At 40.5% G+C, this 24,680-nt stretch overlaps 1 long non-coding RNA gene across 1 annotated transcript; it reads left to right on the top strand.

Annotated features, from left to right (window-relative positions):
• Nucleotides 1-2,739: 2,739 nt before the first annotated feature.
• Nucleotides 2,740-24,565, top strand: LOC106885906. The gene is made up of 4 exons (XR_001411531.1): nt 2,740-2,863; nt 5,894-5,984; nt 19,828-20,040; nt 22,875-24,565. It is a non-coding gene; the product is annotated as an uncharacterized LOC106885906 (long non-coding RNA).
• Nucleotides 24,566-24,680: the final 115 nt, after the last annotated feature.

The following is a 24,680-nucleotide window of genomic DNA, read 5'->3' as shown; positions in this document are numbered from 1 at the left end:
ACCCCAGAAATTTGCTGGTTTTTTTCTAAATAATGTGTATGCTGTTTTGCACAAATTAACGCATGCTGGGGCCACAGAAGAGTAATGATTATACTTAATGAGGGGCAATTGAAAGGTATGAAGTAGTTCTTCCAAACAAGTTCTAATCGAAGCTGGAACCATACAGACACTGCGCTCAACAAGCTTTCCTATGAATAATGCACCTAATTACCATCTGCTTTTTCATAACATGGATAAAAATGTGATCACATATAAAATTCTCACTGTGTTTCCTAGGATACAAGGTGATCCTCATTTCAAACTAGCTTGAAAATGGCAAATGAGCAAACTTAATTTTAATAAAAACAAGGAAACTCACACATGTGAAATATAATCTGGGCACTTCTGATTTCATGAAGAAGTGTCTTTGTTTGCTTTTCATACAAAACCCAGTGAAGAACTTGATAGTATAGCATAACAAGGCACTTCATACCTGTGGTTTTGGCAGTCCACGTGGAGTATGGCAGCACTTCTCCTAATGGACAGTATGAGAAAGTTTCCATATTAAACAACAAAACAGTAAACTCTACCAAAAGCTGATTTTTCAACAATGTGAGTCAAAAGACAAGCATAAATGATTTTCATGGTACAGCTTTTTTTAATTACCAACATAGCTAGCTAGCTTTTATGTAGTGACACTAGTAAGTACACTGCTTAGTGAAAACAGGGAAAGCTAAAATTATACTTGTTTTACTTGCATCAGCCTCACAGTGAAGGGACTGTATCACAGAGTAAAGCTTTTTAATAGTGTGATATCTGCAAGACCCCCTGATCCTTATTCTGTAGCAGAACAATGTCTTCTGCTGGATTAAGGAGGTCAACTGGCTTTTTATAATCTGAGCTCCCAGCCCCTCCAACATCTACTATCATGCATAGCACATGCTATCCAGCAGAGTATTCTTGCTATTTCAGTGAGATTCCTCACATGAATTGAATGGGATGATGGAGAAATGAAGATATTGCCTGCCCATCTCCTTGTATTCGCCAGAACAACTTTGGTATTTGATGTGAGAAACTTGAGAGAGGGAGTACAGCCTCTTGGTGCTCGTGGCTTGTAAGCAGCACTAAAGTTTAAGAAACATCTCAAGACTTATGTCTTCTCAGTACCCTATCTGTTTACACAGTAGACAGTGAAGATGTCCAGTGTGATGGATGGATGGGAGTGGCTTCGGACAATATGATTACTCCATTTCACTTTTCTCCATCACTTGAGCCTGACAAACAGCACTAAAAGCAGTTGGCTGGCTACTGTAATGCCCATTTGATTTCAAACATATCTTGTTTACCAGACAAGACATAGCTCTCTCCTGCTCTTAAATTAACAGGAAGTTCAATCAAGCTATTCCCACCCTGAAGACAGGGAACTGCAGCTCTGGCCTTATGGACTTCCACTGCTGCCTTGGGGCCAAGTGGGAGCAGCTGGGAAGAAAGAATAAAACAGAGTTCCCTTCCTGTAAGTGAAGGGAAACTCAGCCCGTGTGCTTTGCAGAGTTTAGGAAATGTTCCAAAAGTCAGAGCTCCTGCTCAGAGACCAACTGTTTCTGAGGCATCCCATGTGATAACTCTTTCCATTCTTTCCATTCTCTCCATTCCCCAAGGTGGAGAGGGAAGGAGGAAATGACAACCCAGCAGGTCTGATGGGATTACATATTCTGCTGAAGGAGTTTGTTCACACTAAAGGCAAAAAGCTCAGCGACAACTGTGACTGTGTGTATCTCTCGGGGAGGTGTTGCAGATAATGCTGAGTCTGGTTTCCTTCCAGCTCTCCTCCTCTCACATTCTTCTGCCCTGAGAAACCTGCCCTTCATGGGTCATTCTGGAAGAGGGCTGAAGGTAGGGCTAATCACGATGGTGAATGCTGACCCTGGCTTCCCAGGACACCAGGGTGCTCTTTGGCTCCCCTCTGACCCTCGCTACGTAAAACGGCGTGAGGCAGGCACAAGATTCATGTGCACACTTCTGTCCTCTTTACAACCTCTTCTTTGCCAAGGACTGTGTATTTGTTTTAGTTAAAGAAGCTTGTGACTGAAAACAGCTGCAGACCAAGTGGAAAAATAACACCTAAAAATAGCCCCAGCCTGAGAGCACAATGTGCATTGATTTTACTATGAAGAGTACAAGAGCAGGGAGATGGTGACTAGGCTGGTATGTTCTAATACGTCTCACCCTGCCATTTTTAGAGTGCATGTAGTAAGCCAGGCAGCCAAGTCAGTCCATGTAGGTATTTGACTGCTTTGGAAGGGTTCCCGGCAGAGCCACTCCAACTACAACAAATTAGTGTGGTATTTTTATAAGCTGACAGTGAGGAAATCACCCCACAATATTACCATGTTCTGCAGAGAACAGAGAATACGTAACTGCTGAATAAGGAAGACAAATTTCTCGCTGATTGTTTGCACTCGAAACATTTTCCTAGAATAAATTATCAAGTAGACAATATAATTTCCTCCTGTCTGCTGTGCTGGGATGGGACCTGAAGCAGAGACCAGTTCTAGATGCAGATCCCAGACACAGGTGCATTAATTTCTCTTACAGTTTTGCCAACTTCAGCCAGCCAAGCCCATGCCACAGCTCAATAGAAATACCTGTTGAGATTCACTACCACAGACAACAGGGGTGCTAACAGAAAGCACAGCTGTGTTAGAGACATCATTGTTATGTTGTGATGGCTATGACTACCCACTTTAGAGTTGGTGGCAGGATCATGTGCTACCCTCTGAGATGGCAGCTATAAAGTCAGGACACTTGTCAACGAAGACCCACCCCTGCATGAACCTGCCCACTGCCCGGCCACCTCCAGGCCTTAAATCCATGGAAGTTGAAGGTGAGTCTTGAAGAATCAAAATGTAAACATTCAAGGGCTGTCCGCTTTATTGGCACAAAGGAAAGAATGCTTGTGCGTGACATGGGCCAGGGATCTGAAACAAAGTGACCTGACCTTGCTGACTAATTATAGAGTGAAGGAAATTAATTTCTGTTTAGGATAGCTGTAATTAATCCATATAGTAAGAACCAAATTAGTGTTGGAAAAGTCTAAATAATTAATAATTGACAAATAAGTGCAATCTGGTCATAGATTTCCATGGAGGAGATAAAGTGTTTGATGGAAATTATTTGCTCAGCTTTACTATTTTTATAAAAGATTTTTTTACTAAAAGCAAAACCAACTGAAACAGAAATGACTGCATGGTTAATGAGTCAGTCATAAGTGATACTGTACTTACTGGAGCTGATTGTGAAAAAACCACCCAAAATGGCAAAACGTGTGCACACAGCAGATAAAATGAAACCATGTGACAACACTTGTACTGTAGGAGAGACAGCTTTAAGGAAAATTGCTGAAGGTAAGTTAAAACTTGTACAATACTACAGATAATATAAGACCTACGGCTAAAACGAGACAAATGCAGGAGTATTATATGTAGCCAGGAAGTTTTTCTGTGTATGATTTGCATGTATGCACATCCCCAGAATTTCCTACAAGGCTTGGAGATTACTTAAATTTAGAAACTATTGCTCTAAACTGTTTTCTATGAAAATGTCATGAAGCCATTGGGTTCCTGTGGTCTTTGATAATGACAGTAAGCAGTGGTTTGGGTTTGTATGAAAGGACCAAGTCCCTTTAAGAAGGTTAATGAATCTAAGAAAAACTTTGACCATGATCTGAGTCTGTGGTAAAACCCAAAGGCATCTGAGTTTCACAGAATGCTAGACTTTATTTGTTAAGAACATCAGAAGAACGCCCCCAGGGAGGCAGCTTCAAAGCTAAGTACTAGAGAAAAAAGGAACAAGGTACAGAGTAGAGTCATGAAGCAAAGGAGAAATGGTTGTCCAGGCAAGGAGGTGGAAAGAAACAAAGGGAGAGCTGCCAGCAGCATTAGAGGCAAGTTAGTGAAAGCTTCATCAGTGACATCTGAATTCAGCGCCCAAGCAAATGAACAGAAACTTCAAACTAAGGCCTGATTTTAAGCCAATAATGAAATTTTAAATACAAGAATAAATTTATTTCTATGCATTTAACTGCAATACAATATGAATTGTTTCTCCCACGCTGCACTAGACACCACACTAACCTGAATATTGAGTAACAAAGTTAATCAAATGCATATACAGCATGAAAATCCCATGTTCTGAACTAACTAAACAGCCCTCTAGAGACTGAGCCTCTGGCAGTATTAATTGGGCACCTAAATTTGTAATCTGCCATTGGATTAATCTACATATAATGTCTTGAAAATGTCTTTTAGGGGTTTAATAATCCTGATGCAAAAAGACAAAAAAGATTAAGAAATCCTCATAAAACAAATCTTACAATCCCAGTACATGAATGCTTTTTTCCCCCTGTCACAGGACACAACAATTTTGCGCCTTGGGAAACTTATCTTGTGTAGGACTATGGGGGGCAGATCAAAGTCCTGTACATATTTATGCACATTGTTCCAAATATACAGTTTCCTATCTTATTTGTCCCACCCTGTAGAACAAGCCCTGGGCTGGACAGCTGTCCAGAGGGGCTTCCCTGCCATGAATACAAAAGAATAGTCTCTAAAAATGCAAAAAAATAAGGCTTGGGTGATGGCACTGGGATGCTGAAAGAAAGCCCTCCTTTGACAGCAGCTACAAAAGCCAGTTTTCACCACTTCACTTCCACAAACTATTGACTCCAGAAGAAGAGTTGCCCTGTGGGCAGAGTTACTCACCAAAGCACCCTGCAAACTGTTCCCCATGATAGTTCCAGGCACACCTGCTCATGGATGCCAGGTCACATCCTGAACTCAGCACCTGATGGAGGTGATGAAGGAACATCAACACCTGATGGAGGGTCCTGTGAACTGAATACCAGCTTTGTCAACCCAGTTTAATTAACTAGGAGGTGGTGAATTTCTGGTGAAGTACTATGTTAATGCTTATTGCTCTGACTTACTAAGACTCAAATTATCTGGTTTCAGATCCTCAAAAGACCTGCAAAAATATTCTTTTTTTTTTTAATTTAGATTTAGCCTGGTCTCCAGTAATCTGTCTCCTCAAATAACTGAATGAAATATGTCTGATACATGCCTCCAAAAATTTTCATGAAGACAAAGAAAACAAGAGTGTTTTTTTCCCTTAATTTCTCTACGCAGTGCTTTTAGGTAAACACTGACGTACACCTTCTGTTGGACATAACTAAATAAATTGTATATATATTTATGTCTTTCAGTTCTTCAGTTCTAGTTCTTCTTTATTATTCCTTAGTCCCACTTTTATTTACCTTTCATTGAGCTCATTCCTACAGAATTATTTCAGATTTGGTATCTGTTTTCTAAAAAATGTCTAACTCCCGTGCTATTTTAAATCACAGTAAATTGCTAGCTTACCTTTGTGGTTTTTTATTAAACTTGCACTTTCTGTAATTTCTCCTCAGGTATCTTTGAATAGTTTTTGTTGTAAGTTGCAGGATTTTTAGTTTGTGTCAAAGTTTGTGCCGAAATTTTAGGGAATTTTTAATCAGGTTCTTTATTTTGCAATAATCAGTCTATTATGACAGTACAATGTCTTCCCTAAGAATGACAAATTGAACCTTAGTCCTTCCCTGTGACCCTGCAGTAGCCCTGGATTTCCTTTGTCCATGCAAAGAAAACAAAACATGCTGCTGAGTATTAACTAGTCCACACATACTTTTTCAGAATTGCTTATCTTTTAGGTGCAACACAGGTCACTGAGATTCCCCATTGTCACAATGTGGAACCAGAGATATGCTGGAGTAAATTTTGAGGGCAGAAAGCTCTTCAGTTCAAAGGGATTAATTTAGTTTCAGCTCTGCTAATTTCAAGACTTCTCAGAATATCTCATCTTTTCTTTTACTTTTTGTCAGTTTGTCAGCTTTTTGTTTGATTCTACTGGGTATACTGAAATCTTCTCAGCTGGCCAACATCCTCTCTGTTACGTTGAGCAACTCAACACAGGTAATACATCTTTGTATCTTCCTGTCTGCAAAGAAATAGGGAATTAAATGTAGTTTTTATAAATGTCATGCTCCTCAGGTGACCTGCCTAAGTTTGCAGAGTTAAGTAAAAGGAACATGTACGGGGAAAAATAAAAAGCACTTCTGAAAATGGAACAAGGGGCTTCTCTAGATGTAACAACCCGGTGAGATTTTTAGGGTTGGCTTAACCTAATTCAAAACTATATTATCCTGAAAAAGAGCCATCCCACATTTCTCTGATCCTGATTGTGTGTTCCTGCCCTTTCCTTTGGATGAGCCCGGCTGATCACAGAGCTGGATGGTGAGTTAGATTAAGACTAAGAGGAGTTGGCACAACTAGACGAGACTACACATTTAATTTTTGGCTGCCTAGTTAAGGTTAAATGGATCTCTGCCCCGAATAGTTGTCTTGCGCTTTTATAAACTGTTAAATAACTGCCATATACAAAAAGTGTCGGCATTTTCAGGATGGGTGAAAGGATTAAAATTTGTAAAGTCATCTAGATTTCAGATTTGTTTGGCATTAAATGTACTATAACAATAAAGTTATTGTTAGTCTTCCACTGAGCACTCCCATTTTGCTTCATAGCCTAATAGCCACCAGAAAAGACATTTGAAAACTTATTGTATTATTATTTATGATACATACAAAGCAAATAAAGAAGAAATGCCACAATAATCATTTAAACATACTCAGTTTTAGCACAGAAAGCAAGATCAAACTAATTAAATCCGTATTATCACTTTCTGTACAAACCACACACTGTTCTAATGTGCTGGAAATTCAAGTCCCATTAAATAAAGACCTGATTGTGCATACATATGTATGTATGCATGAGAGGGGGGATGGAGAGAGGGGAGATGCAAAGAGTCCTTCCATCTCCTGGGACTTGTTGCAAAACCTCTGTTAGCTCCCAGAAGCACTGGGGCAGGGACTTTCATTCCTTTGTGCAGCGTCCAAGTATAAAAACGCGAGGGAAGTAACACTGCTGTTGCTGTTGTTGCCTAAAAGAGGTCTGGTGAGATGGGGTAGGTGAGAAGTAATGAGTGATTTGGCACGCAGCATTCTTCCCTGTTCTGCTCTGAATCTCCAAGAGACATATTGGCTCAGCTGATCAGATTCCTTTAATAACACAGCTTCCTGGTCTACACGTGCTGCTCCTTCTCTGCTCTATAGCCAATGATGGTCATGGCTTGAGGCCACAGACTAACGCTGTGTCTCCAGGAAGAGTGTTGTTTTTAATGTCAATCCAATGTTGTTTTAAAAGAGAGACAAAGAATTAATGCATTTCCTGGGGTCTCCAGCTTTCCTGGATACTTTTCAAGCTGTTTCAGAAGTCAGCATTTGCTAAAAGCTGTCAGTAAGGGCATGACAACACTGCAGCATCTCAGATGCAGCAGCTATGGGGCTAGTTGACAGAACTGTGCTGAAAAATGCCAGCTTGCTCAACTTGAAACATTGCCTTCAAAGGACATCCACTAATATTTGCCATGATGATAGCCAGGTATCAGTCTTGTCCGTTTCCTCATGAGTTTGCCCAAGTGTTTGGGTCGTTGAAAGCTGCTGTGCCCACAGGAATGGGCCGGATCTGCCAGACTGATAGCGCTTGCATTCAGATGGGTGACTGGGCAACTGGTTCTGAAAGAGCACAATAGGTAGAGATATGGCCCCAAAAGATCTGAGATAATACCTTAAAATATTGTTTCCAAGTATTGGGTCAGAACAGCTTTGCTGGCTTACTGCTCCTCTCATGGTTATTTCTCTTGAACATTCTTTCAAGACAGTCACTGGTGACAATTACTGAAACCCATACATTTTAAACCAGGAAAAAAGTGAATTTCTAGTATAGATAGCCCTGATTCAAAGAGATATTTGCATCTAGTTAGGAAATAGGAGGAATTGCATGCAACTTATTAAACTAATAAATTGGATATCAATGAGTTACTTGCATAACCAAAGTTATCCGTTCTCATACCGCGCAGCAGATTTTCTAAAACGGGTATTTTTTCAAAAAACATCCCAAGATGTCATCCCTATGTAATTTGGAAACAAAGTTAACACTGAAATGTATTGAATTATGTATTTGCTATAAGCAGCTTTCTCATTTACAGACATACTTCCTTTCCCCAAACAATTCAATAATAGTGGCAGTGCAGAAAAACACTCATTTACATTAGCTGTATACTTGATACATTTCTGCAATCCAGGGTGGATGACTGTTCAAGGCTAAAAAATTCAGCTCTCTATTATTAAAAAATACCAGTCCTTGCTATAGGAGTTGATGATTCAGTGAGAATTATAATTATAATCAAAGCATAATAGGCATTTTGCGCCCCTTATAATTGCTGCCAAGAAACTATTTATTCAGCTAAAGAATTAAATCTTTGTTTATAAGCTCTTTCTTGTTCACAATAGAAAAAAAAGTGTGTGACTTGGCTCATGAGCAGATACCAGTCTGGCTGTTTTACTAAGAGTGAAAAATAGGCCTTCATACAGAAAGACTTGTGATACTTAAAACAATTATTTATGCATATGTGTTTCTATAAAATCCAGTGTTTAGCTGCAATGAAGCTACTGATTGCTCTTTTCCTTTATTGCACATGAAAAACTGTATGATATGCTATATGTTGTGTATTGCATGCATCTCTGGCACCAGCAACTCAAAAAAACCCATCAAACCTAAACTAAAATCACTCCAGACAGGCATGATCAAAATTACTATGGAAATGTTCCTACATGAACTGAGATGAAAAAGTTTAAAATTATTTTGGAAAAAATGAACAAGGGAGGAAACACTGGAAGCCAAGAAAATAAGAAAAGATATAGATTAACTGGGTCATTTTGCTTGGTCACTTCAACTTTATAGCAACAACAAGGTTCCCTGAAACTAGTTGATGATCTTTCTCAAAGAGATAAAGGGGAGTGAAAATGACACACCAGGTGCTTCTACTTCTCACAAGACAATACCCTAAGAGAAAGACATTTCACACAGCTGTAATCAACTTATATCATCAGGAAAAATACTCTGACTTGGTGTGGAGTGTCTACTGCTGTCTTTACTTACTATCTTCTATAAATAAATAAGTGAGTAAATTCAACATGCAAAGGCTTTTCATTTTAAGAATGCTGGGCAACTTTGTGTAGAGTTTATTGGCTAAAAAATGCAAATCCTCCAAAAGAGCATTGCCAAGTAATTTCTTTTCAACCCAAATGGTTATTAAGACATTCAATTGTCAGTCGGTATCATGGAAACCATAGCTGCATAAAAGGAAAAGACATCAATGAAGATAGCAAGAACATACCTAATGACCACATCAAGGGCTGTACTAGGGCAGAGGATACCTTAGTGGCTGTTCCTTTTCACAGTGTCTGCTAGTAGCTACACTTTTCTAACTAGGTGGGATACCCTGGTTTAACTCAGATGGCTGTACATTAAAAGCAATTCAGCCCTCATATTCATTCTTCATATTGAGGTAAGGGGCCATGGCATAAAGGACACCACATATAATCAATTCTTTCTCTGATAATTTTATTTGGTCAGGGAAAGGAATGCAAAGAATGCCCATCATGACATAGACACAAATGTAACTCACTTTGGCTCAATCTATAAAGTTATGCTTAACAGGGAAAACTTTTATTTTAGGGATCCAAAGTTGCAGTGGCTTGGCCAGCTGCTAAAAGAAACCAGTAATTTGCTGAGAAGCCTATACTTGTCCTAAGTCAAGTGCCTTCACTTGTGTCTTGCATCATATGTGCTTTATATGAAGATAGCTTATTTTAAGGTAACTTAAAGACTTACACTGGCCTAGTGGGAGGTGTTCCTGCATGTGTCAGGGGGGCTGGAACTCGATGATCTTTAAGGTCCCTTCCAACCTGAACCATTCTATGATTCTATGATTATTTAAAATTTCGATGCAAAGTGTTTGAGTGAGTGAGAGAGAATGTGCATTTTATATCCAAGTAAGAACAAAATGTTGTGAGAAAGGCTATTTTGATGTTATTTATTATCCCAGTAAAATGAAGGATGCTAAACGGTCTGCTTTTTATTTCAAGACGTCCTGCTGTTTGGGTCAAATCCTATGTCAAGTCAGTAAGAATTCTCCCCTTTAACTTCAGGAAGATCAAGATTGGGGCAGCCACAGTAGAGTCTTAATAAATGTAAATCTTATTAGAAATACCCTCTTTTATAACAAGTGCCAAGCTGTGCAAAGCTCCAGGCTATGTTACCTTACAACATTGACTGAAATGGCAGAAGAGATTACCATCCCCGCTAATGAATTTTTTTAATTACTCTTTGCAAAGAGGGTGGTACCAAAATGCTAGTGAGAAGCAAATTAATGCTTGAATTGAAATACACTAATAAGGCTTAAATCATATTTAAAAAATTAATTTCTTGTCAGCTCTGTTACTTCCTAAATCAGTCTAGGAAATGCCAAACTTTTTTTTCTTTTATTTTTGTCAATCATTGAGTTTTAGGAAAAGAGTTGCTAGTAATTTGGGAGGACATCTCCTTACCCGTTACAGACAATGGCACAGACATCAGAAATTAAAGCTCCCCTACGTTATCAACCCTGCTTATCACCCCACTAGCTGGGGATATGGTGACAGAAGAGAAGCACATGGGGACTCTTGGATGCTAAGGACCATTCCAGTGGTCTTCACCTTCCCTTGGGCTGCTACTGAGAAATTAAGCTGCCAAGAGCTATGACATGCTTTAAGCTTCCTGCTGACCTCAAGAGATGTGTATCTATAAAAGCAGATGCTAGGACCACAGTAAAGGGACTCAAGCATAGTATACTGCATGTGAGCTATGAGCTGGAGACTACTGTCTCATCTAGTCTTAGGCCTGCCTTGTGAGATGCTGTAGGGTCAAAATGACCACCAGCATAAATGGCTTTCCAGACTCATGGTGCCCAGCCACTAGCCCAAATGGCTAGCGGCTGGGAATTTCAAAGGTCACTGTGTGCAAAATTTTACTGGCAGATGAAATGGCAAGAACTGAGCCAGTGGAACACGGCTTCCTACCAGCCTTCCAATAGACATGTCCTGGAAAATTCAAGTATGCCCAGTTCCCTTACAAAGAATGGGTGGCCAACTGAGAGGCAGATTTTTGCCGGGGAGATATAATAAAGAGGGGGTTTATAATCAAATGTGAAAGTTAATATGATGCTTTCATTTTTAACAAGAAGGCAAGTGAATCAGTGCAGGTTAATCAACTATGAGCCTATTTTTTTTTGCCAAATGTGGAATTAATTCATATTGGAATTTTTAAGGTTTTAATTTCTTTTTATTTTTCTGAATTTCTTCATTTTCTGAATTTTCTGAATTTTTCTGAATTTTCCTCATTTTCAAATATGGACTCAAAGTTCCTAAACTATTTACAATCTGGTTAGAATAAACAAGTATCTATTTTCATTTATCTTCTCCTATGAAAACATTTTGAGTCAACCAAAAAGTCTTTGAAGCCTCTAATCTGTTTTTCTACAGAAAATATAATTCAGCTTACTTGCTCCAAGCTTGCACTCATGCATGCAAGAGTAGAAAATGCTCCAGTATGTTACAAAAATGTACTAAACATATGACTGAAAGAAACAACCACTGCTTAGGTAATGGGTTCAGCTGTGACAAGTTCTCAAAGTGTTTCCACGCTGATATTACATACAACAGAGAACTTCTCTTGTCCAGATCTGAAAAATAATCAGACACAGTTCGTAAGTCAAATCACAGACAGCCCCCCAGAACCATAATAAGACAGTAACAGAAGCAGAATAAATGAATGAGAAAATACTTTCTCCTCTTTCAGTTCCATTAAAAAAATATATATCTAAAATAGATTGCATGTCTCCAGAAAGGATCAACCTGAATCAAACATGAGATCAAAACATCTTATGCTTTGGGAAGGTTTTGTTATTTGTGTTCAGTTGCCTCTTTTTCTGCCATGGCCTCAGATGGTGTCCTTGACTTAAGGACTGTCACACAGAGAGCAGACCAGGAAAGAAGTTCTGGATGTGCTTTGCCTCATGAAGAGCCATGCTAGGCGTAAAGCTGCTGTTCCTGATCCCGTGGCGGGGTCAGGAGCTGGGAACAGCAGACATCCTGGAAGGCGAGGAACTCCTGGGGACTTCTCCTTGGCAAACACCCATATGAGCACTCGGTGTCATCCTGTTGAGAAGGAAAAAAACACAGCAACGAAGCAAGGCAATTAGCCATTCTTTAGACAAAGAATCATTTCAGAAACAAATGAGCACTATATGAAAGGGGCAGTAAAACTCTAGCTTTAGCACCTACACAGCATCTACTAGAAAGAGTGCAGGCAGTAACATCTGTTTTTGAGGAAAGTCCTGGTTTTCAAGTGGCTTCCAAGATTGTTATCCGACCCGTTTGAAAAATGAGACTGCAAAATCCAAAATAATTCTTTAGGAAAAAGAATTATGTACTCTGATTTTGACACTACTATTCTGACTGGGCTTTGACCAAACAGAAGAGAACTTTGGTTTGTAAATGTAGAAATCTGAAACAGAAGTTAAAGTATGATGAATAGCCAAAATCTGGAGAAGGACATACTTGCCGAGATTAATAAAAGAGATAGTTCAGCAAAAGCCAATACTAGGAGTCATTAGCCCAATCAAATTATGCAATAGTTTTCTCTACATGGGATCAGCAAAAGACTAAACTTAATTCCAGCTCAGCAGAGGCAGCCAATCTAATCTTGACCAATTTTATACATGATGACATCATGAGTCATAAATACAGAGGAGAAGAGGAACAAGAGATAATAAAATGGCCATGAGATTATCCAGATCATGAAAAATAACAGAAATAACCTTAAGTAGAAAATACAAGGCCTGCCGAATCATGCTTTAGTATTGTCTACTAGCACATTTCTTCTTATCTCACTCTATACAGTGAACACTAAGAAAGTGGGAGCAAGCAGACAAGATTATGGACTTTCATTTAGCAGGAACATTTTAGAGAATAAGAGCATGTACTCTGTTCTGAACAAAAGATCCCTGTGCTTGAGATAGATATGTGCTTAGAAGATAGGAAACTTAAATTGCCCTTCACTGAATTCCCGTATCAAGTTGCTGAGATGCTCTATGAAGGGAGAAGACCAGGAAGTTAAGTCCTCTGTGCCAAGAAATCTCAGGGAGGTTAATAAGCAGGCAGAGACATCTGTAGAGAGCACTGAGATTCTGATGAGCATCACTGTTCCTCTCAGTGCCCTCCCAGCACAGTGGCTCTGCCCATAGGCTCTCCAAGGCCAACAGAGAACGCTAGGTTGCTCACAAGACAGACAGAAGATCCCAGGCATGAATGCAGACATAGTTATGTGTTAAGCCTACCTTCATTCTGCTCTGAGAAATTAAGGTCTGTTTTCACTCCTTTTCCCTCTGTTCATCCCTGAATCCTCAGGGTGCTAGAAGGACCAACTGCCCCCTCCACGTATGTGCAGGGAGAGCTCAGCAGAGATGGAAGGCTGTTGGGAACCAGGGGGCTGCCAGAGCCAGTCTATGGACAGACATTTACTTAATTCCCATCTTTCCCAGACAAATATCTGAGCGCCACAGAATATTCAGTACATACAATGTTTTGATCGATGTCCCCGTATCACCATTATGGTGTTTATTTCTGCTCATTCTGAATTTGAATGCAAAATGTTCATGAATAAAAACACATATAGAAGTGTTTTGAGGTAACTGTGCTTTACTAAATGAAAACTGCATTGTTGATTCTTACAACTGTTTAATATATAGAGCACTGTAAAGAATCTGGAGGTTCCAGGAATTTTTATTGGTATTTGTTTTGTATGTTACAACAGGTTTTTATAAATGGGTTATATTTTATCCTGCTGGTTCTTTATCTCACTCCTGTCCTTTCCAGAAATTCTAGTTTGTAGATGAAAATATGCAAACTGTATATGATTAACTTTTCTTACTTTGGCAACTTCTGCAGAGAAGTTAACCTCTAAACATGACAAGTTTATTTGTTCATTTATTTATTTTTAAATTCTAATTAGAGAAAGGAAAAGGGTGTCAAGAGTCTTTAGTGATTCACATTTTAACAGCCAGGTTATAATTTATTAATTCCCAACTTATAAAATTTTCACAACCTCTTTCCACAGGAGTCCAAGAGCGACTCAAATTTATTTATTGTTTCTACGTAGGGTGTCATTAAATATTTGTTATCTCCTAAAGTTTGTTGGGAAACGGGATTATTTTCCACATCAAATCACACCAATGCTAATGGGAAAAGCATTAGATGTTGACCCAGCAAATTAAACTGTAAAATATGAGGCTCATTGTTATTATTACATACAGACACATTTTCTGAGCTCCTTATTAAAACCATCTTAATCAAACTCATTGTATTTTAGTCATGTTTTAAAATAATTATGCCAGAATATAAAACACATGAATATATAAAGGGAACAAGTTCCACTTTAATATGTTCGATTTAACTTTTTTTAAAGAATTTTCCAATTGGTCTTCTTTGACATTTAAATTAATCACCTACCAAGGAAAAAACCCACACTGAGAGTTGTTTGTGCTTTTCTAAAAGCTTCCTAAGACACTACTTCTATTATATTTTCCAACAAAAAAGCAATTCTGTATATATGAAGTTCATCTAGAGAATATTTCTGCAAATTCTGATTTCCAACTGTTTGGTTTTTATTATCATTGTTTTGATAAGAATTCAAAAGTATCCCAGCATGGGGTTAAATGTTCTCTCCCTCCAGTGGTTACTCTTACCTGAAGAATTACAGAGGAAACACCCCTTCTCTTCTGGTTCCTTTATGGATCTGCACTCCACAGTTTGCCACAGTGGACAATGCCCTAATTCATTGAAGTCTTACTGATACAAGGTCATTTTTAATATTCTGCCACTAGAAGTAGAATTCCTAACATTGTCTGCAAAGTCCACTTGCAAGTGGACACAGGAAGAGACACTGATGTCTCCATCACCAGTGGAGACAGAGTCAATATAGAAACTGGAATTTAGTGGATGATTCATCCAGCCAAGCATAGATATTTACCTTAGGATGAGAGGGATCATGCCCTGGGTTCTGCTGATTAGCTCTGAGCTGAGTTTAAAGAGAGTCTGAAGTCTGTCTCTGATTGTGTTTGCAGATATCACAGGTCACCTGTGAAATCAGAAGATGTATTCCATGTTGCTACTGGTTTATGTATTGAGTGAGTAGTGAGGGGTGAAAGGCTTTATCTCTTCTGCCTGATTAAAAAAAAACAAAAAACAAAAAACAAAAAAACAAAAAAACCCCACAATTAGTGATAACTAAAATGTTTTGCACCAAACAAGACCCTTAGTTATTTTGTCTTAGGAACCACAGACCAAATGACTACAGCAGATCCAGCTGGTTACTAATCCTATTCCCATTGGAAATGTGGAACTTTCCCCCCCATACCAATTCCTGATCAAAGAATATAAATGATTGACCCTTTCTGTTAACTCACATTTAAAGAACGCAAAGCCAAGAGATTGGTTTCTGTGCCATAAGGTGGACCTCTGCATGTCAGGAAATAGACCGCAGGCTAAGGAACGTCACCACCCTTCCTGATACTCAACACGCACTGCAGCTGGCAAGTTTACCAGCCACAGTGCATCTGGCCTCTCGTTACCAGAGTAACATCCCACACTTGGCAGTGAGTTCTGCCTTCAATGGTCTGGCCATGGCGTTGGTCAGCATTGCTCTGCTCTCCCTGGTGTTGAGATGTCTCTTCATCTGATCAATTGTTCACAACTCTACAGATGCACAAACATCTCGCTTCCAAATCAGGGTGTGAAACATTTGCACTCTAACACTGCCGAAGAGTTATTTGCTGCATTAAAGTGGCACTCCCATTCCTTTCTTACCAAATGCTTCACAGAATTGCTAAACTTTGCTAAATTTGTATCTCTTCTTAAAAATGTAATGTAGATGTGCATTCCCACTTTAAACAGATAGCTCTGCAAGCTAGACCCTTAACTGTGACAAGGTGGAGAATTTGTTATGAATTTTGCCATAGGGTTCAAAATGAGTTCTCAGTTCAAGGCTTGGTTCAGCAGTTCCTGATCAGAAGAAGCCTGTGTGAGAGCCCCATGGGGCAATGGGAGGTCCTGCCTTCCTGATGCTCCCTGTGCAGTTCCCAGGGAAAGTCAGCACTCACCATGGTTTTTAAATCAGTAAGAACTAGTAAGTTCTTCTGTAATTTTCTGTTGAGTAGTTGGTTTTGTGATGTTCTGAAACTGTACACAAAAGCTTTATGCACCCACATGTATGTATTTTTCACTAACAAGTGAAAGAAGAACTGGGTGGAAATTGAATGTTAAACTTCACAGTGGCAATACCAATACAAGAAAAGACAGGAGTCAGCACTGGACCTTGGCTGAGGAGTCAAACCATGAGGTCTCAAAAGCAGGTGTTAAAGAGAAGGTAGAGGAAACAAACTGGGGCATTTGCCTGGACACCGTCCCTACTCTATAAAAATTCAAGTGAAAGATCTAATGGCTGGATCCTCTCACAGCAGGCTGATGGGCATCCAAGAGGTAAAGCTAGGACAGATTCTGTTACGTGGGCATGTTTTTGCACTGTACTCATAACTGGTGGCTTTATAATCCTCTGACCTTCGTGGTAAAAGCTCCAGGAAAACCCTCTGGAATGTAGCCACGTATGTTTGCTGTAGCCACAGGAGCAACTTCTGGCCTGAACACTTGCAGCCGAGGCACCACATGATTCTCCAAGCAGAGTAGGAAAGCATATCCTACTGTTACCCAAAGACCTGAGATATATTTAAAAATTGCACATTGTTTTTGAGAAAATGTGTCCAGAGAGGCTGCGTAATCTCTGTCTGCTTTTGGAAGTTTTCAGAATTTGACTGGGTGAAGCTCTGAGCAACCTGCTCTAATTCTGAAGCTCTAACCCTGGTTTGAGTAGGAGATTGGGCTAGACACCTCCAAAGGTTCCTTCTAATGTAAATTTTTCTATGATTTTATGGCCCTATAGTTCTCTTATTTTGGGGACTAAGGTTGTTCATTGTACTAGACATTTTCCATTAAAGCCATTCCAATTCGTACACTCTGATGCGATGAGACACACCACATCTGCCACATTGCCCAGACTAGCAGTCCCACTCTCAGTGCATGGATAGAAGAACCACCCATTGGCATTTAGCTGAGACATTGAAAAGTACACAAATATCTGACTTGCAAACAGCACTTGCCAAAGTGTCAGCAGCAACTTGACAAGGTATCAAAGTGCAACGCTCAGATGGCCTGGGTCTTAAGAAACCTTTCCCAGAAAGGAACCTTTTACCAAGAAGTGGTTTGACCTGGCGCGGGGTCAGTGACAAGGCAGGCCTGCCAAGGCGTGCTTCACTTGTGGTGACACAGACTCCATGTGGGTCACATGCCCCGCTGGCTCACGCCACCGCCCTGGCCACCATCCCCTCTTCTGTCTGTCACTCGACAGCTCTTGGACAGCCAGCACAGGGTGTACAGGAGGGTTACCAAAAAAAAAAAAAAAAAACTCCCCCCTGGGGTGTTGAAATTCTTGACATGAATTTTGCATTATAGCAAACATGCTGAGCAATATTATTTTAATGTAATTTTGATGTGGTAACTGGGAGGTAAATCCTATTGCCTTGAACAGGGTTTAAAAAAAAAAAAAAAAAAAAATCTCTCATAAAAATAACTCGGGAGACTCCTCACACCAAAGCTGGAAATAGCAGAGAAAGCTCCACCTCCCATGCTGGCTGAGAGGGGCCTGCGCGGTGGGGAGGTACCTCTCCTTGCTAAACCTCCTGGTCATCAGTTTGCATTTCGACTACATTACCGTGGGGCTCCCCGAAGCCGTAGCTGCTCTCTCGGAGGCACTGCGGGCTCGCTAGCGATAGAACAAGGTGATCCAGTCAGCCATTTAGTGCTCACAGCGAGCGGCGCAGGAAACGAGCATCCGCCACACCGGAGACAAGCCGTGGAGGTGGAAGGAGATGGTGGTTAGATGGTGTGCTGCAGTCAGATGTAAAGCAAAGCCTGATGGAGAAGTCCTAGGAGGGAGGGAGGAAGGGGCAGGATGAGAGCGTGGGAAAGAGTAATACGAAAGGAGATGCGAAGTCTTGAACAATTTGTATTAGTCAGACTTGAGAAACAGTGGTATCTGCTGAAATTCAGAACCTGCTCTAAATAGGAAACAGGTGTCGTCTTTGAATGTGCTGTAGGCAGGCTTTCTAGTTCAACCTCGTGGTGCCCAGGAGAAACACTATGATTTTTTTATATCTTACATGACAGGAGACAGAGTGGGCGGTGTGGGGGGAGTGTTGGGGAATCAGGGCAGAAGGAGTGGAAAAATTTGTGTGTGGTTTGCAAGGAAGAAGAATGTGGTTAAGATGAGGTTTTTTCCTTCTTTTTAACCCTATAACAAATCAGGGAGAATATTACTGGCTAAGGATGTTACCAGAGAAGCTAAAGAACGCATTCCTAAGCCTGATTTTTTTTTTTTTCTATAGTTTCAGAAAATGTATCAAAGTGCCAAGGTAACTGATTATTCAGCCCCTGCTTTGGCATTGTACAATACAAACAAGCGCCACACAGCATGGATTGAAGATTCAGAGAGAAAAAGCTGTTGGGGTTTGATAGTGTTTTGGATCTCAGAGAAATCTAAAAATACCAAATACAGCCGGCACATGTGCAGTGCTTTAGCAAGCTGAACATCTGGGAGTATTCTCAAACACTCCCCTTTTGTGTTGGTTGTTACGCTACCAGAGATCAGCAAAGTGTAGATGAAAACTTAGTGGACTTTTGTAGTGCTTCTAAGTTCAAATCCGAAGACATTAAATACAGTAATGGGGAAAATTAATATACGCCAGTTCACAGCCCCCATTTAGTCTAGTCTTAGAGGACACTTGTTTGTGCATCTCTCTAGTGCTGCATCTCTCCAGTTTTCTGGATCAATTATGCTCACTGTGAAAGTATATGCACATTTAAATGTGTACATCGATATTTCCCTCATGGTGTAACTGAGACTTGTGGAATGCTTTGCAAACTCAAAATGAACTTCACGCAATGAAGTAGAAATAGTAATCATGTCACCCACCATTCAGAGACATGACTTTTGTTGACACAGTACTTGCTCTTGATACAGCGATGTCAATGTAAAAAGCTTTCCTGTAACTCAAAAGTGGCAAAATAAAGATCCAGGTCCAAAATAAATAAGGCATGTTTGCTATTCTATAGAAGGAGTTTTGCTATAGACTTCAGTGAGATGAGGATTTCATTCAGTCATTTGATTTTTACTTATTAATTTATATTAAATGATCTTATTCAATAAGACTATTTAAGGGAGTAACTACAGCTGTATATCTCTAGGTGTCATGCACACTTAACAGCTAGGGGCCAAAGAGTATAGCATCTGCACAAGGCTGTTTTTCAAGTCTTAGGCAAATAGCATAAGCTTGGAATCTTCTGGATCAACCAGTAACTTTCCCAGACAGATACATATTAGAAGCTTTTATCAGTTAGAAGGGAATAGGATTGTGCCAGGACTGAACAGCAAAAGGGAAAAGGGTGTGAAATGGCAGCAGCCAAGGCCAGAATCTGATTTAGAGGGCCTGGAGGCTACCCAAAATGAAGGGGGAAAGCCCCCTACTTTTTTTTTTTGTTATTTTTTAATGCATCTTTCAAATTGTTCAGCCAAATGACTGCTATTTTTAAAAAATATATCAATATAGGCTCCATGTTAAACAATGCTATTTAAAAAAGAAAAACAGGGTTGCTTTGAGCTAGTTAAGTGGATCTTCTCTTTGAATTCTGATTTTCTGCACATCCTCAGGTAGGCAGTCAGCACTATCTCCACGAAAATAAACATGTATGGAAATAATACCCAGAGGACAGATCAGCACAACACCCCCAGGGTCACCCTGTGATGGGCTGTAAGTAAACACAGAGCTATGGAGAAGGCCAGCCAAAGAACTTCTGAATAGTCTCCGCTGTATACTTGTTTCAACAATGAAATTACTTCAAATTTCAGAGGGATGAAGACAAGGTAAGAGCATGACAGGGTATCCTGTTTATCAAGGGCTTTGGCTTCCATATGGCTGAAAGGTATTCTAAGAAATGGCGTCATCTTGTAAGATGAAAACAAACCATATTGGACAAAACCATGTCAGTGAATAGTGCCATATAAAATGATTTGACAAGACCTCCACTGACTGACAGAGAAATCCCTGAGGATTTACAGAGAAAACATATACTAAAGGTATAACTTGAAGGATATATTCATTCCACAACCAACATCTTCCACATGCTAAGTAAAAATTTGGTCACCCTTTTCCAGTGATGGATGCTCTTCTTTTGCAGGCTGGCCTGCTTACACAGTCACTGAGAGGCAAAGATAGAGCAGGCAAAGAGATAGGAATACCCACATCCATGCAACAAGGCAAATCTTATATTTGAAGAGAATGCATGTGCAGATTTTTATGTACTCTAATCAGAATCAGCAGGAAATTTGCACAGACCCTGTGAGCCATCACTTAAAGAAATATTTTGATTAGAACATGGCAACTGACAAAGACAATACTTCTTGAAGCTCAAGTATTTTATAACATCAGTTTAGGGTCTGGCAAAGATTGAGCTAAGTAGAGAGGTGCCCTGTGTAGTTGTGTAGGCTACTACACCCAACCCCACACCACAGGACACCACTGGTTGAGTATATTCCCTGGCTCAGTGAAGGTTCTCTGCAGACCTGCATCAATCTTTATAACTATTTTAATAATGTAAATCTAGCTGGGATGGACTTTCCAGTGGTATTTGCCACTGATTTATTGAAGTTAAGAATTTTAATTAAGGTACTCATCAAACAGTAACTGCTTAGAAAAGTCGCTAATTGTTTTTGTGTGTTTGCCCTTGACATGGTGCCTTTGGGCACCATTTACAACGGTTGTTGTAAATGCTCCACAACCACCAGCAGCTATTGAACTCAGACCCAGTGAATCAAAACCACTGAATTCCTCCCACCATCAAAAATGAGGAGGCTCCGCAAAGCTGCTAGGACCAGCCACAGAGCATACATTGGGTATTACATCCTCACACACAAAATGGTGGCCAGGGAGCTGCAGTTTGGCTTTCTCAGTTCCCTTTCCCTAGAATCAAAATAGAAATAAACAAATAACCTTTTCCTTTCTTACCCCTCTGCCCCCAGTAAAGACACCAAAGCGAGATCAGTGTAAAACTGAACAATAAATTAAATGGAATATTTGGGGGGGGATCAGGTGTTCCGCGTCCAGATCATCTTTAAAACCTCAATAGGGAGAGTTACAGGCAAGCTGCAAAAGCTGAAGAATGGCCAGATCACAGGATTTGTAATTAGAGTGAGTACATGGTGCTTCCTCGCTGAAAAAAAAAAAAAAAAAAAAAGAAAGATGAGCAGCTGTCTCAGCAATATTAGAGTCAGCGAGGACTCCCAATGAAATCAGATACTGGTCTGCAGAGAAAGTGAGTACCGTACATCCATCAGGCGGGCATGTGTCACAGCTAGTTGAAGAGAAATGGCTTCTAGAAAGTTAAGCTTCCTCTGAAACCTCAGCACATCTATTAATAAGGGAGAATGAAAAGAAGGCTAGAAAATAAACTAGAAATACAAGCAGTAGTCACCTGAGGCTGCACATGATTAACTTCACTAAAGCACATTACATGCCTCTACAAGGAGAAAAATTCAAAGAAATATTTTATTGCATTAGATAACAGTAAAAATAAGCTGGCGTGGCTCACATGCCCATGTGTAACAGTTTCAAGATTCAGACAATTATCTGGGACCTGATTCTGGTTTTACACCAGTTCTATGTTGGTATAACTGCATTTATATCGGAATAAGTTTCAATGGAGTAATTGCAGACATCCATCAATTTAAACAGACACAGATGCTCCCAAGCTTTTGTCTAAGCTCCGAAAAAATACTAGGGCTTGTCTGAAGAACTAGGACTTCCAAATTTTACCCTGTACAGTGCAAATATTATTTTACTCTCGCAAAGAAATGTCTTTAAGATGGTCAGTAAAGGAGCCTGGGAGCCAGAAAAATAAGCAACGCAGTTTTCAATAGATGCTGACACGAGAGGTCTCAGAGACGGGGAAATTCACACAACTGGCTCTTTTCTCTGTCTGCTCTGCTGCTAGCACTATGCCTCATATCTATTCTGCATGGCAGACCAGCTTCACTCTCACTCCAGGACCCCATCTGCCAGACGTAGCTGGTCACTGCCGTATCGGCAGCTATCCCTTGGAGACAGTAGGGACAACACGTATCTTCCCCTGGCGCATCCCAGCTGAGACCTGCTGTTATCACTGCCCGGCAAACACCGCGGCAGCCAGAGGCGCAGACCTCCCTCCTTGCCTGGCATGCTCTTTCTCTTCATGTTTCCTAAGGTCTCATCACCCTTTCAAGCTGTGACTCAGAGGTCTCCTTTGCTGCCACCTAAGTGGGTCCCATAACGTGCCGACAGCTGCATCCACCTCGTGGATGTCAGAGAGCGGGCGCGAGGGGCAGAGGTGCTAAGAGGTACTCGGGGCCGATGGGCTTCCTCTGAAGCCACACCATGGGGCCAGCAGCGAGCAGCGAAGATGGAAACATCAACCCTTTTTTTTTTTTTTTTTTTAACCACTGTGAACTTTTATTGTGTCTGTGTTTCCATAATGTTTCTAAACAATATTATGACCCGAAAGGGAAACAGAATTAAGTTGAATCTAATTTAAAGTGCTTTAAAAACAGGTAATTGGCAAAGCAGACTAACAAAATTACATGCCTGCGGGACGAGGTGCTTTTATTTCTCTTCAGCAGGGAAACAGACTTCCATGCAGTGCTGTGCCTCTTTTTTCCTCTTGCAGGCAGGAGAACAAGAGAAGTAATAGCATCAGGCAAATGTTATTCTTCCTTTGCCTTGAAACACACACCGCTTCCCAGGCAAGTGAAATTGGTACCGCTCTGCGACAGTCAGATAGCAATTAATCTGTGTTCCCTCCACAGCTCAATCCAATGGGGCTCCCATCTGTCCTCCCTAAAATGCACGGCGGGCTGGGAGCCACAGGGAGATGAGCCGTTCTCGCCGTCCCTTCTCGTGCAGACGGCATCGCTGCGAAGCCTCGTGCAGCGGAGGGGCTGAATGGGCCATTGTAGCCCCTCTCAGTCCCAGGAAAGGAGGACTTTGTCAGCGGGACTGCGCCAAAGAGCTTGGCACTCTCTCCCTTTCGGTTGCATAAGGCAACTGCTTAGAAACTGGTGCAGGGACATAAGCTGGGCTCGAAGGCAGAAAACTGCCCAGGGCTATGACTGGCATAGACAACACTTGTCCTGCAAACAAACCCTTCCACTTGAAAGACAGATGACAACAGAATAAAACACCAGCTCACAACTGTACAAAAAAACCTCACTGACAACTTACATCCTTCCTGTGGGTGCCTAAGACCTGAACTTACTTAAAGATTCACAACCTAGTAAAACTACTGTAGCTCTGGAAGAGAAAGTCAGCATGACAGTCTCGGGGCCAAGGACAGGTGAAGCTCCCTGCAGGTTAGCCATGCGAAAGCCTGGCATTTCACCAAAGCCACCAGCCTAGGCCTCCTCTGCAGCTGCCCAGGACCAAGCAGCAGCACCGTGGCGTGACCCACCTCATGTGGACCACTTCTCTGAAGGTGGTCACCTTTCTCTCACTTCCCGTTGAGAAGTTCAGATTCTGGTCCACATCAGATACCTGATTTTCCATGGCCCAGACTAGGGGAGATGGATCTTTCACCTTCTGCTTGGATCCAAGCTTCTACAGTGAACTTCTCCTCTTACTGCTAGTTTTTCACCAGATCATCATTTTTGGTCCCAATTTGACACACTGACATGGTTCAGTAGCAAAATTTTTTGTAGGGCTTTTTATCAGTTGTTCTTATAAGCAGTACGGATTAATTATATGGTATGAATTTACACTGCATGTCACAAATTTTAGGCTTATGTGTTTCCAGAAGAGCAAGCATTCTGAATTTGCCAGGCAGACAGCTGCCTTCTCACTCACAGGTCCACCCATGTAGTCCACCCAGCCCCAGCAGCAGGCATAGTGTGCCCTCTGTTACAACACCCCAAAGCGGCAGAATTTTCCTGTTAACACAATACGACAACTTCATTTCTAATGATCTCGTAATGCTGTGCTCTAATTGAATTTTTTATTTCTTTTATAGTATTCAATCCTGCAAAAAGAAGCTGCAAGATGAGCTTATAAAGTTTTCTACATTTGTCTGTTTTGTTTATAAAAAGAGTGTATAATGACATATGTTCTTTGAACCAGCTCTTAGCAATTAAAGTTGTTTGCTAATAAAAGTTTGTTGGTTTCATAATACAGACAGAAATGTGTAACTGGGATATACAAGCAAACTTAAACTCATACTTCAGGCTAATCATTTGTGTTCCTCACTTCATCTGTAATGCATTGCAGAATATCTTACAAAAAATAGTTTACACATACAAAGCTACAAAAGAATGCTATTAATATTTAATTAATAACTAGAAGACTCATCACACAGTCCCAGATTTTGTAAATTCGTCTGTATAAAATGTCATAAAGACAGGCAAGCTAGCACATCTACGTTGATAGGCTTGCTTACAGGAACAATTTTTGACAATAAAAGAACTTACTACAGTGCTGGCTTTAT

Source organism: Calidris pugnax, unplaced genomic scaffold (assembly GCF_001431845.1).
Source record: "Calidris pugnax isolate Ruff unplaced genomic scaffold, ASM143184v1 scaffold13, whole genome shotgun sequence".
In the NCBI taxonomy this organism is placed as follows: domain Eukaryota; kingdom Metazoa; phylum Chordata; class Aves; order Charadriiformes; family Scolopacidae; genus Calidris; species Calidris pugnax.
The sequence above is the reverse complement of the archived record's forward strand: the minus strand, read 5'-3'. Positions and strand labels throughout refer to the sequence as shown.